This window comes from Pan troglodytes, chromosome 19, assembly GCF_028858775.2.
Source record: "Pan troglodytes isolate AG18354 chromosome 19, NHGRI_mPanTro3-v2.0_pri, whole genome shotgun sequence".
Classification (NCBI taxonomy): Eukaryota; Metazoa; Chordata; class Mammalia; order Primates; family Hominidae; genus Pan; species Pan troglodytes.
The window spans coordinates 68,704,423-68,720,824 of NC_072417.2; the positions used below are offsets into that span (position 1 = coordinate 68,704,423).

At 37.0% G+C, this 16,402-nt stretch overlaps 1 long non-coding RNA gene across 1 annotated transcript; it reads right to left on the minus strand.

The window, feature by feature from the left end:
* Positions 1-1,497: 1,497 nt before the first annotated feature.
* Positions 1,498-5,429, minus strand: LOC107969080 (uncharacterized). The gene is made up of 2 exons (XR_001710650.1): positions 5,321-5,429; positions 1,498-1,730 (listed from the first exon to the last, which is right to left on the minus strand). It is a non-coding gene; the product is annotated as an uncharacterized LOC107969080 (long non-coding RNA).
* Positions 5,430-16,402: the final 10,973 nt, after the last annotated feature.

Consider the following 16,402-nt stretch of genomic DNA (forward strand, 5'->3'; position numbering starts at 1 on the left):
GTGTTGGGATTATAGGCGTAAGCCACTGCACCCAACCTATAATTGTTTTTAATAATTATTATAGGCATTACAGCCCAAAAAACTGAATGACATTTCTTCACGTGAATCTATTACTCTTACTTATACTGAGAAGTGGATATCATAGCATCCACTCACAACTTAACAGACTACTGGCAGACACAGCACAAGGAGTTTTGCATTTAAGGTATCTATGTGATGTTCTTCTACGTGATGTTTCAGTTCTTTCAATTCCTTTCTCTGCACAACTGTAAACCTTCAATTAAAAAGTGCTCTGTGGGGTCATTTGGCCTTTACTTAGTGCTAATGCAATTAGCATCACAAAAGCAAGGGCCCTGAAATTGTATGGAAAAACTCTGTTATCCAGTGGTCATCTAGAACAGGCAGAATGTTTTTAGATTAAGTTCAGTGATGTATTATCATTGAAGTGAAAACAGAATTTAAAATTCACATGGAACTTTCAGACCTCAGGGTGTGCTTTTGCTGATACTCATGTGTGTGCAGTTGACGGTTTGTTACAGTGCTACATATTATTGATGTTCCAGTGCTCTTTTTGTATTTCCTCTCTTCCTAAGCTTCCTGGCTGACACAGCATCTCTGTGCATAGCCTTCTACAATCATCATGTTACCATGCAAATGGAAAGTCTAGTTATATCTATATCTACATTTATCTGTCCTTTTTTTTTTGAAACAGGGTCTTGCTCTGTTGCCCATGCTGGAGTGCAGTGGTGCGATCTCAGCTCACTGCAACCTCTGCCTCCAGGTTCAAGTGATTCTCCTGCCTCAGCCTCCCAAATAGCTGGGATTACAGGTGCACACCACCACCCCTGGCTAATTTTTATATTTTTAGTAGATATAGGATTTCACCATGTTGGCCAGGCTGTTCTTGAACTCCTGACCTCAAGTGATCCACTTGCCTCGGCCTCCCAAAGTGCTGGGATTACAGGTATGAGCCACTGTGCCCAGCCTGTGTATTTTTATGTAAATTTAAGGTAAAAAGTAGCACCATTGGGTGCCTTTTCAGAATTGCTCTTTGTTGTATCTTGCATATTATTCCTCCACTGATGAGAAATTCTGATAAGATAAATACCACTGAGCAACTATAATTCATAGGAATACTTTGTTTAAGGTTCATGACTAAATTTCTGTATCACAGATTCCCAAATCTGAAATTATCTGAAATTATAGCCCATATCCAAATATGCAGCCGCTAAACTCAAGTTAGAACTGTGATTCTTTCTTAGCTGCGTCTTTATTTTCTGTAAATGTGAGAGGATTGCATAAAATAATCACTGGCACTATGGTTAGGCCAAGTATTCTTTGATTCTCGGGTTTCTCATCTGATTTAATTAATCTTTTTTATGGACTACAGTAATGTCCCCACTGGACAAGAAGATTCATGAGGATTGGAACTTCATCTATTTTCTTTATGCTTTATTCCTCAGCATGAAGTTTTGCACATATTAGGCACTCAATAAGTAAGTATAGAATTAGCATTTATTGAATCTCAATAATATAACCCCAGACATCAGATTTGTCTCTATTCACCAGCCACACAGATTTGATCATGATATTCTTCCACTTCACAATCTCTGAAGGGACTCGCATTGCCTACTTAGAAAGTGAAATCTAAATCCCTTCCAGTGGCATCTAAGGGCATTCACAATCCAGTTCGCCGTACATGATGATGTAGTAAAATGTCAGCCAGGAAACTTAGGAAGAGAGGAAAAACAGAAAGTATTAGTCCCATTTCCGCCACTCTGCCCTCTGTACAACAGCCACATTAAACTATTTATTGTGACTTACTATTATGACTATGAAACTGTCATTTCATTGCTCCATCCAACAATTTTGAAAGTGATACCTTTTTACAAGTTTGATTTGCATCTCCAGTAAATGTAGAGAGCTGAGATTTCCCCACATATTTTAAGTAAATGACTTTGTTTTTGTCATTTTTGCTATGGGTATATGGGTATTTCATTTTTTCTCTTATTAATATGGGCATTTTACTGATTTGGAGCTTGTGTTTAATTCTTAATATATGACTACTACTAATTTTTATGATAAATCCTTTACATAATCTTAACACTCCATTCATTTGTTCTTTTAACTATTGTTTCATAATTTTTTCTTTATTTTAAAATATTTTAGTTTGTGTAATCCAAACTTTTTCTGGAAGTCTGAAAATAATTTATCTTCTCTAAACAATGAAAAAATATATGCTATTGGTTATAGGTGTTTTACATTAATTATTAATATTCCTCTATTCAAAATGTCTGTTCAATTTCTCCTATTAGTTTACTAAATTTATACCTATGATATCTGTATGCATTTAGCAAAATTAAACTTTGAAATAATTAAAAATGGTATAATTTAGCATTTCCAACTTCTTCCTCTTGCTCTTATTTTTATTTGATCTGTTGCTAACTATATTTCCTTTGGCTTATAGTTGAATGTTTGAAAGTTCAAGTTTTTCTTTTTTATTTCCACTTGGACTTTATCTTGTCATTTCTAAGCTAAAGAAGTTAATTGCTGAATTTTTTGAGTCCTCAAAAAAGCTTACTGAAAGTTTATGGGAAACTGAAAAGATGTGGAGATTTCTAGGCAACTGAAAGTTTTAAACATTTTTTTACTTATTGTAAAATTCCCTTCCTTCCTTCCTTCCTTCCTTCCTCCCTTTCTCACTTTCTCTCTTTCTTTCTTTCTCAGAATCTTGCTCGGTCACCCAGGCTGGAGTGCAGTGGCATGATCTTGGCTCACTGCAATCTCTGCCTCCTGGGTTCAAGCGATTCTGCTGCCTCAGCCTCATGAGTAGATGGGACTACAGGCATGTGCCACCATGCCCAGCTAATTTATTTTATTTTTTGTATTTTTAGTAGAGATGGGGTTTCACTATTTTGGCCAGGATGGTCTTGAACTCCTAACCTCAGGTGATCCACCTGCCTCAGCCTCCCAAAGACTGGGATTACAGGTGTGAACCACTGCGCCCGGCCTGTAAAAGTAGTTTCTATACTTTCATTTAACTGGACAATCCAAATAATAATTTCATTTTCATTCATGTCAATTGAGAAGTGCAGTACCACATTCCCTGACATCAGGGAACTCTCCATCTAGTTAGGAGCACAGAAGAGGAACAGATAATGAACAATACTGCAATTCATTAAGGGCCCTGCTAGCTGTATGAGTAACGCATTACAGGAGTGTAGAGGTAAGAAATTATAGCACTTAACCTTTCTGAAGTAGAGAATTCTATGATGACTTCATTAAGAAAATCATCTTCCCAGAATTTTAAGACTGAGTAGATCACAGCCAGTAGGAAAAGGATATTTTACCTAGGTCATACTCATTGTATTATGGCTTGGAAGAATGTTTCCTTTCTAAGTATTTTACTTTTAGAGAGGTGATAGTGCCTTTGATTTTTCTCAATGCTTTTGTCCCTTGGCTATGCTACTGAGTGTGAACAAATTTCCTATTGTCTAAGGGACTGGTCATGAGATATAGGATACCACTGTTATAAAACTTTCTTTCTAGGGTTTTTGTTTTATTTACTAATGGGATTCATCCAGCATTTTCCAGTGTTTTCCATGGTACATCATTAGGCCTGAAGGATGTGCTAAGGAAACAAAAGTTCAAATATTTGCAAATAGCCACATGTGATTCCTTTCTTGGAGATTAACAATGCATAGCTCTAACAGTGAGGTTAAAAAATCATACTGGCAGGCACAAGATTTCATCTTTAAAAAAGTGTTGTATTTCTTTCATAAAATACCTTTATAAGCTGCTAGGAGAAGAAGGTGTGGCACCGAGGACTTGGGTTAGCAAGATACAAAATCGCGCAAGAGACAACTAACTCACTGTGCATTGGAAATGCAAAGGAATTTGAGGGTGGAAGAAGAGTAGAGAAAAGAGTGGGAGCAAGAGAAAGGAGAAATGAGTGTGACTCAGTGATGTGGTGGATTTTAGTTATTTGCATTGCTGCCATGTCTGTTTATTATAGTCTGTTGCACACACCAAGAACTTGTACAAGAAGAATGTAACTGATTTTTGCATGTAGATCAACACCAGACTGGAATTAGAGTAAGGCACAGTAAAGAACCAAGATTCAGAGAAAGCCAGAAGACAGAGCCATTGGTGATTACAGGCACGTAAACCTTGTAGTATTTCATTGAAATCACGGGGAAGATAATGGATTTTACCTCAAGGCAAAAAGAAGGGGTTCATACAATCTTTTTTTAATCTTAAAATACAGGAGACCACAGCTGGCACGGGGATTGTATGCATGCAGTAAATGTGTTATTTTTATAATCAGATTAATTAAAGATTCTGTTTTTATTTCTAAAAATAATTCTCAAATTTTGTTTTGCTCTGATAGGCTTTTGGTAGGTATTTGGCAGCAGAGTACTCCACAAGACTATCTTCTCCAAGATTACAAACCCCACGAAGTGTCTGGAATGTAGCTATTTAAGGTTGCCTATTACAAATACACATGTCTTAGTAGATAGTCGAGCTGAGGTAAGGTTGACATTTTTAAGTGCAAATTGTTAAGTCTGAGAAGCACAGGTGATGAACACAAGGATATCTCACCACTTCTATTAGGTGGCCTAAAGGAGTGTCCTCAGTTCAGCATCTCATAACAATCAATATATTGGTTTAGGCTTAAAACATTCTTTAACTTATTCCTGATTTTCTTTTGTTTGGGAGAACCAGGGAGCTGGAACCTCACCTAATTGCAACTTTTAAGGTCATTATCTATTCTTGAAAATGTATTCATACTGTTTATATTTCATTTTCAACCATCTCGATCCCTGGAAATACACTGTTTGGTCCCTAGGTTCACCTATCACCTTTAGGTCATGACCACAGGTCTACAGATTTAACCTCCATGCCATGGATTGGCCTTGGACCTAGAGTTTTCTTAGATCTGGTATACCACAGCTTCCTGGAACTTCTCCTGGTGCTTTGCTTCTGCCCACATGGGTAGGTGCTTTGCTTCTACCCAATCTCTGCCTCAAGAGTCCAGGTAGCATAGGGGTTAAGAGTGTGCAATTGGGTGCCAAATGGTTGACTTCTAATCTTGGCTTGGCTGTTTAGGAACAGTGATTGTGTAAGTGATTTGACCTCTCTAACTCTCAGTGACTCATCTGTAATGCGGGAATAAAAATACTTCCTTCCTCAGAGATTGTTGTGAAGATTAATTAGATAACGCATGAAAAATCCTAGTACATTCTCTAGCATATCATAAGTGTTCAGTAAACAAAAGCTGTAACTTTATGTATTATTTCAATTTCTATTTTCCTCCTACCTTCTTTGGTGCTTTTGTTGGGCTGACAACAGAGCCTGCCGAACCTCCATCAGTTCCCACACTTTCCCTTCTTGTCAGCAGGATGCAGTAGAAAGAGCATGGACCTGGAAATGTGATAGACCTAGTTCAGAACTGTGCTTACACAACTTTTGTGAACTCATGGCCTTGTATTGTATAATATTTAATGTCCTGAAGCCTTAGTTTCCTCACCTATATAGTGGAGATAATAAAACAAACTTATAGAGGTTGTTGAAAATTAATAGATATCCTCACCCTTCCCACTCCAGTGAGCAAGGTGCCTTGCCCATAGTCAATTGTTATTGAAAACAAGCACCCCACTTTTTCCTCGTATCTAAATTTCTTTCAGATTCCACCCAGGTCATCCAAATTCTGATCTGGGATCAACACTGCTCTCCTCCTATTCCTACCTTACCAGAAAGGCCATGTCTTTAGGCCTTATGCAAGGATACACTAGTAGAATGGTGAAAACCTGGATTTGATTCCTACTTTTCCCCATGTTTGTGCTCAGTAACTTCAGGTAAGTTTTTAAATTTCTGACATTTAATTTTCTTCTTAAAATAGAGAGAATGAAACTCATTTCAAAAGGTTGTTGTGGAGATCAACTTAAATTTGCTTACATAGTAAATTTTGAACACCTGCTATGTGCCAGCCATAGTGCAAGGTACTGGGATTTCAATAGTGAGCCACCTAGAGAGTGCAAGTGTATGGTGCTTAGCACAGTGCCTGGTATACAGGAAGCATGAACATGTAATGTATGTCATCATCATCATCATCATCTCTACATCATGCTACATAAGCACAGAATAATTCAATAATTACAAATAAAATAAATACATTTTCTATAAAATATATTTATATAAAATGTAAATAAAATAATTACATTTTAAATTATCTAATCCAAATCAAAATAAATAAATCTTTGAATTATTTTAGGAATTCTTGGGAGCTATGTCTTCTCACAGAGGTTTCCGTGATCCCCATGAGCATCTAGCTACAGTTAAAAGCCACAGTAATGTAAAAATGTATTCAAATGATGCCAACATACAACTGAGGTTGTAAACCACTGGTGTAGAGTCTACTGTAGTGTAGTTAGTACCCGACTGAAGGAGATGAGTAGGCCAGGTTGTCCTAAAGAACTAATAATATTTTCAAAATTAAGTGATTGAACAGTGGAATGGATAAATTGTGGTATATTCATATAATGGAATACTACACAGCAATGAAAGAGAATCTTGTTAAATGTAACAAAGTGGAAATCTCACAAATATTATATTGGCCAAAAGATGCCAGATGGCAAAAAGAGTACATACTGTATGATTCAATGTATATGATGACAAAGACAGACAAAACTAATCTATGATGACAGAAGTCAGCATAGTGGTTCCCTCCAGTGGTGGGTATTGATTGAGAAGGTTATGAAGGAAGCTTTATAGTTAGATAGACAGATAGATAAACAGCTTTGTTTAATTCATACACACATACACATGTGTGTGCACATGCATGGAAATTTACCTAGGTGTTTATTAAAGATACGTGTACATTATCAAATGTAACATTTACATCAATAAAATATAAATTAAAAATTAGGTAATAAATATCTGCATTAGTCTGTTTTCATACTTCTGTAAAGATGCTACCTGAAACTGAGTAGTTTATAAAGGAAATAGGTTTAATTGACTCAGTTCCACATGGCTGGGAAGGCCTCAGGAAACTTACAATCATGGTGGAAGGTGAAAGGGAAGTAAGGACCTTTTTCACATGGCAGCAGGAGAGAAGAGCCAGCCAGAGCAGGGAAAACTGCCTTATAAAACCATCAGATCTCATGAGAACTCACTCACTATCATGCGAACAGCATGGGGGAAACTGCTCCCATTATCCAATCACCTCCCACCAGGCCCCTCCTTTGACATGTGGGGATTATGGGGATTATAATTCAGTATGAGATTTGGGTGGGATACAGCCAAACCATATCGGTATCTGTATAGACCTCTCACTCTCTCTGATATATAGTGTGTGTGCATATATATAAATATACATATATAGTGTGTATATATACATATATAGTGTGTGTATATGTATGTGTATATATACATGTGTGTATATGTATGTGTATATATACATAATATATATGTATATTGTATATATGAATGTATATTGTATGTATATAGAAATATGAATAATAATATATACATATTTCTCTCTCTCTCTCTCTTTCTTATTTGCCTTTCAGTTCTTGCTTGGTTGATGCTGGCACCATTAAATTTTTATCATTAAATTTTGTTTGTGTTTTCCAAGTGTCTTTACTCTTCTCCGCCTTTCTCAGGCTTCCCAGCAGCACTTAGTGAGGAGGAGGCTGATCAATAGGTGGTGGGGAAAGTAGCTGAGCAAACATAAAGGTAGACTTGAACTTAAACTGCCCTGTCAATCATCAGTCATTCTTAAAGTGGGTCATCTGTATATAGATGATCACTTGTTATAAGGGGATGTTAACAATTTTTTCCCTTGGAGTTGGCAGTGGAGCACTGGGGTGTCTCACACTGGCCCAGAAGAACATAGAATAATGGTAGTGACAAGATGCAGGTTTTTAGTTCTCCAAGTTATTATTTGAGTATGTGATAATGGCCTTGGGTGTGTTGGGATAGGATAGAGGTAAGAATAGGGAGGAAAAATACGGGCTGAGAACACTTTCCTACATACAGATTTTGGCATCTGCCATCCTTTTCTTTAGATTTGGTTGATACCAGAGAGGGTAAGAGATGGTGCTGGCCCAATTTCCTGTCTCTTTATGACTTGGCAGTGGAGAGTGGCCATGCTGGTGCCTGTGTAGAGTATGGCTTGCCCCCAGAAGTTTGAAAAAGAAAGTAATCGATAGGCAGACACTCACTATGTTATATGTGACTATGTGCTCTGAAAATTCGCTTCCCAGCTGGGCCTGCAGCCATGGAGAGGAGAAGAGTGGAGGCAATCACCAAGGTCTCTAATGGATTTTTTTTTTTTTTTTTAAGAGTAGATGAGAAGGAGAAAGAGAGAAATAGGGCTAGAACAAAAGAGAAAATAGAAACTGAGTGGTGCTGGGAAGGTAGAAAAGACAGAAACCAATTACTAAAGAATAGCTGCTTGACAACCTCCAAATCATAATTAGGAGAGGCTTCCTGGCCTCACATTTTCCACATAAACACTCAGGCACTGGGCAAAGTTAATGGGTCCCTGACTGCTGCACAAGAGAGAGCCTCTGTCCAAACCCAGCAGTGATTGACGTCACAGACGGAGTGTCTCAGAGTAATGTGCTCCGCTCCCCTCATTTATATGTTTGACCCTAACCTTTCCCAGATGTGCAACTGTTCTTCCTTCCAAAAAGGGGCTTTCAACACTGGGCATTGTGTGCTCTCTGAATCCAGCCCTGCAGCAAAAACAAAAGTCCAAGTTCCTGAGTTTTGGAACTGGACTTGTGAGTTGCAGTATCTCTGGACTGTTTGGTGTCCCCTCTGGAAGCTCGTATAATGGGGTTTCTGTGCTTATGTGCTTGTGATCTCATGCCTCGAGCTGCTCCTTAGTATCTGGCTGGCCGCCTCTCTTTGGCCACGAAGAGGTGGGAGTACGACAAGGCACAAACAAGGTCTTTTATGATCTGGTTCCAGCCTACTCCTCCACTCCTGCCTGAATTCCTTCCATTCCCTGGTTCGAGGCACAGATATGATTTGCCATTGTACTACGACGTCTTGGTGACCCATGGTCCTGTGGCTTTCCCTACCTTGTTTAGGCTACTCTCTTACCCAATTCTCTCTCTTTGATTTGGTGGACACCAAGCCTCATTCAGTTCGGAAGGTAGTGCAAACTTCCTCTATTCCTGGAAGTTTTTTCTAACTCCCTTCCCTGTCCCCTCCTAGTTTGAATTGGCTGCCCGCTTTGTAACTCTCCAGCGCTGCTTTGCAAGAATCTTCACCTTAACCTCTTCACTATTGGTGTGTTTACCTCTCTCTGCTTTATGTTTGAGTTAGTTGTTCATGTGTCTGTTTCTCTAACTCAGTTGTAAGCCTTTTAAGAGCAAGGACCAGATCTTGCCCATCTTTGAACCTCCAGCATTTAGTACTTAGCCTGGTATGTAATAGGTATTCAGTAAATATTTGTTGAATGAATTCATGAATATGGCCAAGGAAATGAGGATGATGATGTAACATAAGTTATGTACAGTGTCTTGATGACTTTGGAAGGGTTAGTATTAACAAAACATCAAGACTTGTTACCTCTAATGAAGAACAGCATAGGAAAATAAACATTAAATTTATACAATAGGGACAATTACTGCTGCTATTACAGGTCACTTAACTGATATTATCTCATTTTCTTCTTACCACATCCCTTTTCCAAGTGGCATGTGGATTTTATAATCATTGTTTATATTATTTCAAGTTTCTTGACAACATGATTTTGTAGCCTGCAGTGGAGACGTGTTCCAAGACCTCTCAACCCTTTGGAAAGCCCTAAATCCTTTTGCTGCAAAGCAAGTGTACTATCTATTACAACGCAGCTAAACAAAGGATTATGGCTTCAAAAATCCCTCTGTGCTTTTTACATGAAAATCAAACTTCCCTTCCCCTGTGCACTTGGAGTTACCAGCCCTCCTTTCCCCAAATGTAAGACTTCTGATGTAAGGCCAGATTCATGGAGGGAGAGCAGAGGCCAACAGCTGGGCTTAATTAGTAGGCTTTTGCCCTTGTATCTTGAAAAACCTATGCTCCACACTAGGCTTTCATTTGAGAGAAAGGGAACTCGAGTTGTAACAAAATCTCCAAATGCAGAAGAAAAGAAGAGAGGGCTGAGGAAGCATTTGCACCAACTTGCCTTCCTATGATCTGACTTTGGTCTATCTACTCATTATATGGTCCTCTCTCCCCTCCTCCTCAAGGAATCTGACTCCAGTTGTACAGAACTCAAAGAAAGCAGAGGAAGTCTTGATGCTGTTGCTTTAAACCACCAGGAGGCAAATATCTCTTTTCTAGTGATGTAAAGATGATTTCAGGACTTATTGTAGTCAGAGGGCTAGAGGCTTCAAGGTATCTACTTACTACCATTTTCAATTAGTGGAGTTGGGATAGAGAGAAAAGGAGTGGGTAAGAGGGAGAGAAAAAGAAAAGTCCACTTACCTGACCTCCCCCTGGAATCTGGTGATCTGACCATTGCCAGAAATGGTAATGTCTTCCTATAGTGAAAATTTTTCAGCTTCCCACTGAAAGATGTCTACAGATGTCCATAGCAATGTTCAAATTGTTGCCTCTCTTTATAGATAAGTAGACCTGCATGTTAGCAGAGTTAAGGGCTAAGTGGATTAGGCCCTTCAGAATTGTTCAGAATTCATAACTATGTAAGATAATTTATAAATTATGTAATTAATGCTAAAACCAGTCCTTAAATATTTTGGTTTCCTTTTTTTCTATGCAAGCCTCCTTAAGAACTATGTTCACTGAAACAGGATAAAGTGGCTTTCTAGTGTTATGGGGATTTTCCCAAGGAAGCTGTGTATTTATGAAGCTGAGAGCTCTGTAGGAAATTAATATTTTGAATCAGGAACAAAAGATGTGTGTTTTTCCAGAGTTATGGTGGCTAGGAATGTGAAGATTACACTCTCCCTTGTAATTTCAAACTCTTTGTTATTTTCTTTAAATGTAATAATGTTGGACATAGAACTTTAGCTTATGAAAGCTTTAAAATCATAGGATAAGACTTGCATCCACTTAAACTTTGGTTGACTGATATTTCCAAGTAGATAAAGCTGAAAGAATGATGGGAAAAAGTAAAAATAATCCTCAGCCAAATCAGATAGAGGGACAAGAGGAGAGAAGGGAAAAGAGCAAAACACAAACCTAACACACCAAAAAGGAGGGAGGAAACCTGGGAAAGTGAAGCTATCCCGATTACTTCCCCAGTCAGGAAATTATTGCTTAGTTAATTTAATGGGTACAGGGGAGAGCGAAGTCAACACACTATGGTCCAGATGAGAGATTTAACTCCCACTTGCAAAAAAAAAAAAAAAAAAGAAAGAAACATTCCACTCCAATGACAGTGGGTAGGGAAGAATAATAAAACTTAGTAGTGATGTTTTAGGGATTATGATCTACTGAATTACTGTTTCTAACAGACATGATGTGACTATATGCAAAGCATGGGTCAGGTATGTATAAGAATAGAGAGAAATAGGTCACTTGATCTTCCATCAAAGTGGCCTTGAGTTTTCTGAAGGGATATGAATTAATGAGATGAAAAGGTAGTCCAGAAAAACTGAGTGTTGGCTGAGAATAAGTCCCACCCACCCTAAGGTTCCAAACTGCATAGCTGGCATTGTGAACCATTTTTCTCTCCTGTCCCCGTGTGTGGTAGATGCTCACTCTCTCATTCTTTCTAGATAGCCTTTATCAGATTAAGGAAGTTCCCTTGTATTCTAGTTTGCTAAGGATTTAAAAATTATTCATGTAATACTAAAAAGTTTTATATCTTTTTCATCTATTAAGGTGATTATATGAGTTTATTTTTCTTTATTCTCTTAATTTGCGGAATCGTATTGGTTAACTTTAGTATGAAACAACAGGGCACGCCCAGAATAAACGCAACTTGGTTATTCTTTTTGGGAGATTGCAGAATTGGATTTACTAATACTCTGTTGAGGATGTTTGGATCTGTGTACATGAGTAAGAGACTGGCCTATACATTTTCTTCTTCATAAATCCTTGGTGCATTTAGCTTAATATTATATCAAGATTCTATTGGCTTAAAAATGGGTTTATAATTGTTTTCTCTTCTACTCTCTGGAAGAGTTTGGCTAAGACTAGTTTTGTTTCTTTCTTAAATGTTTGGAAAAATTCACTGCTGAAGATACCAGGGCCTAAGGTTTTTCTTCATTTATTAATTAGTATTCAACTTATTTAATGAGTACAGGACATTTGTACATATAAACATATATGTATATGTTTATTTCAATACCTTTTGGGGTACAAGTGGTTTTTTTGGTTACATGGATGAATTGTATAGTGGTGAAGTCTGAGATTTTAGTGCACCCGTCACTCGAGTAGTGACAGTACACTGTATTCAATATGTAAGTTTATATCTCTCATCCCCCTCCTACTCTCCTTACTTCTGAGTATTTAATATCCATTATACCACTCTGTATACTTTTGCATACCCATAGATTAGCTCCCACTTAGAAGTCAGAACATACAGTCTTTGATTTTCCATTCCTGAGTTACTTCACTTAAAATAATGGCCTCTAGCTCCATCCAAGTTGCTGCAAAAGACATTTCATTCTTTCTTATGGCTGTATGGTAGTCCATGGTGTATATATATACCGCATTTTCTTTATTCATTCATTGGTTGATGGGCACTTAGATTGCTTTCATATCTTTGCAATTGTGAATTGTGCTGCCATTAACATATACATGTAGTTGTCTTTCGATATAATGACTTCTTTTCCTTAGGGTAGATACTCAGTAGTGGGGTTGCAGGATCAAATGGTAGACCTACTTTTAGTTCTTTGAGAAATCTCCATACTGTTTTTCGTAGTGGCTGTACTAACTTACATTCCCACCGGCAGTGTATAAGCATTTTCTTTTCACCACATACATACCAAGATCTCTTGTTTTTTGACTTTTTAATAATAGCTATTCTGGCTGGGGTAAGATGGTATCTCATTGTGGTTTTAATTTGCATTTTTCTGATGATTAGTGATGTTGAGCATTTTTTCATGTTTGTTGGTCATTTGCATATATCTTCTTTTGAGAAATGTCTGTTCATGTCATTTTCCCACTTTTTCATGGGATTATTTGTTTTTCTTCTTGCTGTTTTGTTTGAGTTCCTTGTAGATTCTGGATATTAGACCTTTGTCAGATACACAGTTTGTAAATATTTTCTCCATCTCTGTGAGTTGTCTGTTTACTCTTTTGATTATTTCTTTTGCTGTGCAGAAGCTTTTTAGTTTAATTAGGTCCCATTTATTTATTTTTTGTTTTTGTTGCATTTGCTTCTGGGGTCTTAGTCATTAATTCTTTGACTGGGCCAATGTCCAGAAGACGTATTTTCTATATCTTTCTTGCATTTATTTTGGAAACTATATCTTCTTATACTAGCTTGCACAATATAATTTTTTTAGGATTGTTCCTTTTATTTAAAATTTCAAATATATTGGTATAAAATTATTCATAATTGTTTTATATCTGTGTGATATGTAGCGATGTCCATTTTAACATTCCTGTTGCTTTTAATCTTTCAAAAAATTGATCTAGCTAGGCATTTATCAATCTTACTAAGAAGTATTTTCAGTGAATCAACCTGTGGCTTTGTTGAAACTCTTTAGTGTTTGTTTGTTTTCTAGTTCATTATTTCTATTCTTTTAAAAAATGTGTCTAAAAATTTTGGGAGGGTTTAATTTGCTAGTCTTAAAAACTAACTTAATGCTTAGCTATTTGATTTTCAGCCTTTCTTCTTTTCGAATATGTGCATGTAATGTTGTACATTTCTATTCAATAGGGTCTTATCTTCATCTCACAAATTCTGATATGTCATATTTTCATTAGTATAATTTCAAAATATTTTCTAATTTCTATTGTGATTTCTACTGTGCTCCGTTAAGTTTTTAGAAATTAGTTGCTTAATTTCCAAACATATAGGGATTTTATTACATACTTCTAACTTAAGTCCACTATGGCCAGAGTACATACTCTAGATTACTACAATCCTTTGAAATTTTTGAAACTTGTTCTGTAAACTGGCATATGGCAATATTTGTTAAATTCCCAAGAAAACTGGGAAGAATGAATGGGTCTTGGAAAATTTTGGAGTAATTGCTCAATGCATAAAAATTGGGACAAGTTTGATAATTACATTTTTCAAATCACTTATATTCTTACCCATTTATTTTTGCCTGTGATCTCATTTACTGCAAAATGTGTGTTAAAATTTCCTAGTATAATTTTAGATTTGTAGATACTGCATGCAAGTCTTGTCATTTTTTTTGCTTTATATCGAGGCTCAACTATAAGGTGTATACAGATTAAGAATTGGCATATCTTCCTGTTGAATTGAACCTTTTATCATTAATCGAAATGTTTTTATCTCTAATAGTTATTCTTACCTTAAAGTCTGATTAGAGTGACGAGAATATAGCCATGTCACCTTTTTCTTGGTTAGTGTTTGCACGGTATTTTCCCATTCTTGTACTTTTTTTTTTTTTTTTTTTGAGACGAAGTCTCGCTCTGTCACCCAGGCTGGAATGCAGTGGCGCGATCTCTGCTCACTGCAAACTCCGCCTCCTGGGTTCAGCCATTCTTCTGCCTCAGCCTCCCGAGTAGCTGGGACTACAGGCGCCCACTACTACCCCCAGCTAATTTTTTTTGTATTTTTTAGTAGATACGGGGTTTCACCATGTTAGCCAGGATGGTCTCGATCTCCTGACCTCGTGATCTGCCTACCTTGGCCTCCCAAAGTGCTGGGATTACAGGCGTGAGCCACCGCGCCCGGCCCCATTCTTGTACTTTCAATATTAATTGCTTAATTTCTAAATGGTATTATCTGTGTTTCTTATAAGTAACACATATTTGTATCTTTTGTTTATCCAGTCTGAAAGTCTTTGTCTTTTAATTGGAATAGTTAGTCCATTTGTTGCAATTATTAATATACTTGTATCTGTTTTGCCATCAAATTTTTAAATTTCAGTTTATCTAACTAAAGTTTCTTTTTAATCCTTTCTTATTTTATACCCCTTTATAACAGGATGTTAGCTTACTCTCATATACACTGTTTCCCATCGTCCATTATGTTGATAATACTTAGACCAATAGTTCAAAGTTTTAGTCTCAGAAGCTCTTTATCCCCTTAAAAAGTATTGGGAATTCCAAAAACGTTTTGTTTATGAGAGTTATATCTATGAAAACTTATATTAAAAAGTAAAACTAAGAAAATTTAAAATATTCATTTATTCATTGAAAAAACCACTACATGAGAGCATAAGTAATATATTTTTATTTAAAAATAACTATATTTTCCCAAACAAGAGGGGCATCATTTTGCATTGCAGCCAATTAAAAAAAAATTCTGCTTTAGAGAAGACAGCTGGATTCTCATATTTGCTATTACATTCCTTTTTTTAATAATTTCATAAATTAGATAGTCTCTAGAAAACTCCACTACACGCTCATGAGGGAGAGCAAAAAGGCAAATAACATTTTGGCATTATGAAAATGGTTTTGCTCTCATGGATGACTTGAAAAGGTCTCACAAACCACACTTTAAAAATAGCTGACCAAGACTAGTGATTCTCAAGCTTTAATGGTATATTCAAATCATCTGGAAGACTTGTTAAATCACAGATTGCTGGGACCCCACCTGAGTTTCTGATTCAGTAGGTCTGGGGTGGAACCTGAGGATTTTCATTTCTAGTAAATTCCTAAGTGATGCCAATGCAGCTGGTTTAGGAACTATACTTTGAGAATCACTGATCTAGACCTTTAATTCTGGGTTATTACAGATGTAATTTCTCTTTGTCTTGGATTGTAGCTACTCCTTTTTTTTTTTTTTTTTTCCCGAGACAGAGTCTCGCTCTGTCACCCAGGCTGGAGTGCAGTGGTATGATCTTGGCTCACTGCAACCTCCGCCTCCTAGGTTCAAGCAATTCTTCTCCCTCAGCCTCTCGAGTAGCTGGGACTACAGGCATGCGGCACCATACCCGGCTAATTTTTGTATTTTTTAAAGTAGAGACAGGGTTTCACCATGTCTGCCAGGCTGGTCCCGAACTCCTGATGTCAAGTGATCCTCCTGCCTCAGCCTCCCAAAGTGCTGGGATTACAGGTGTGAGCCACTGCACCCAGTTAGTCAATTGTAGCTATTTTTAAAATTGTGATCAACAATACATAACATTTAATATTGTAACCATTTTAAAGTGTACAGTATAGTGTGTTAACTTTATTCATCTTGGGCAACAGCTCTCTAGAACTTTTTTTATCTTGTAAAACGGAAAATCTATATCTATGAAACAACAACTCTCCTTTTCTTCCTCCCCTCAGGCCCTGGGAACTACCA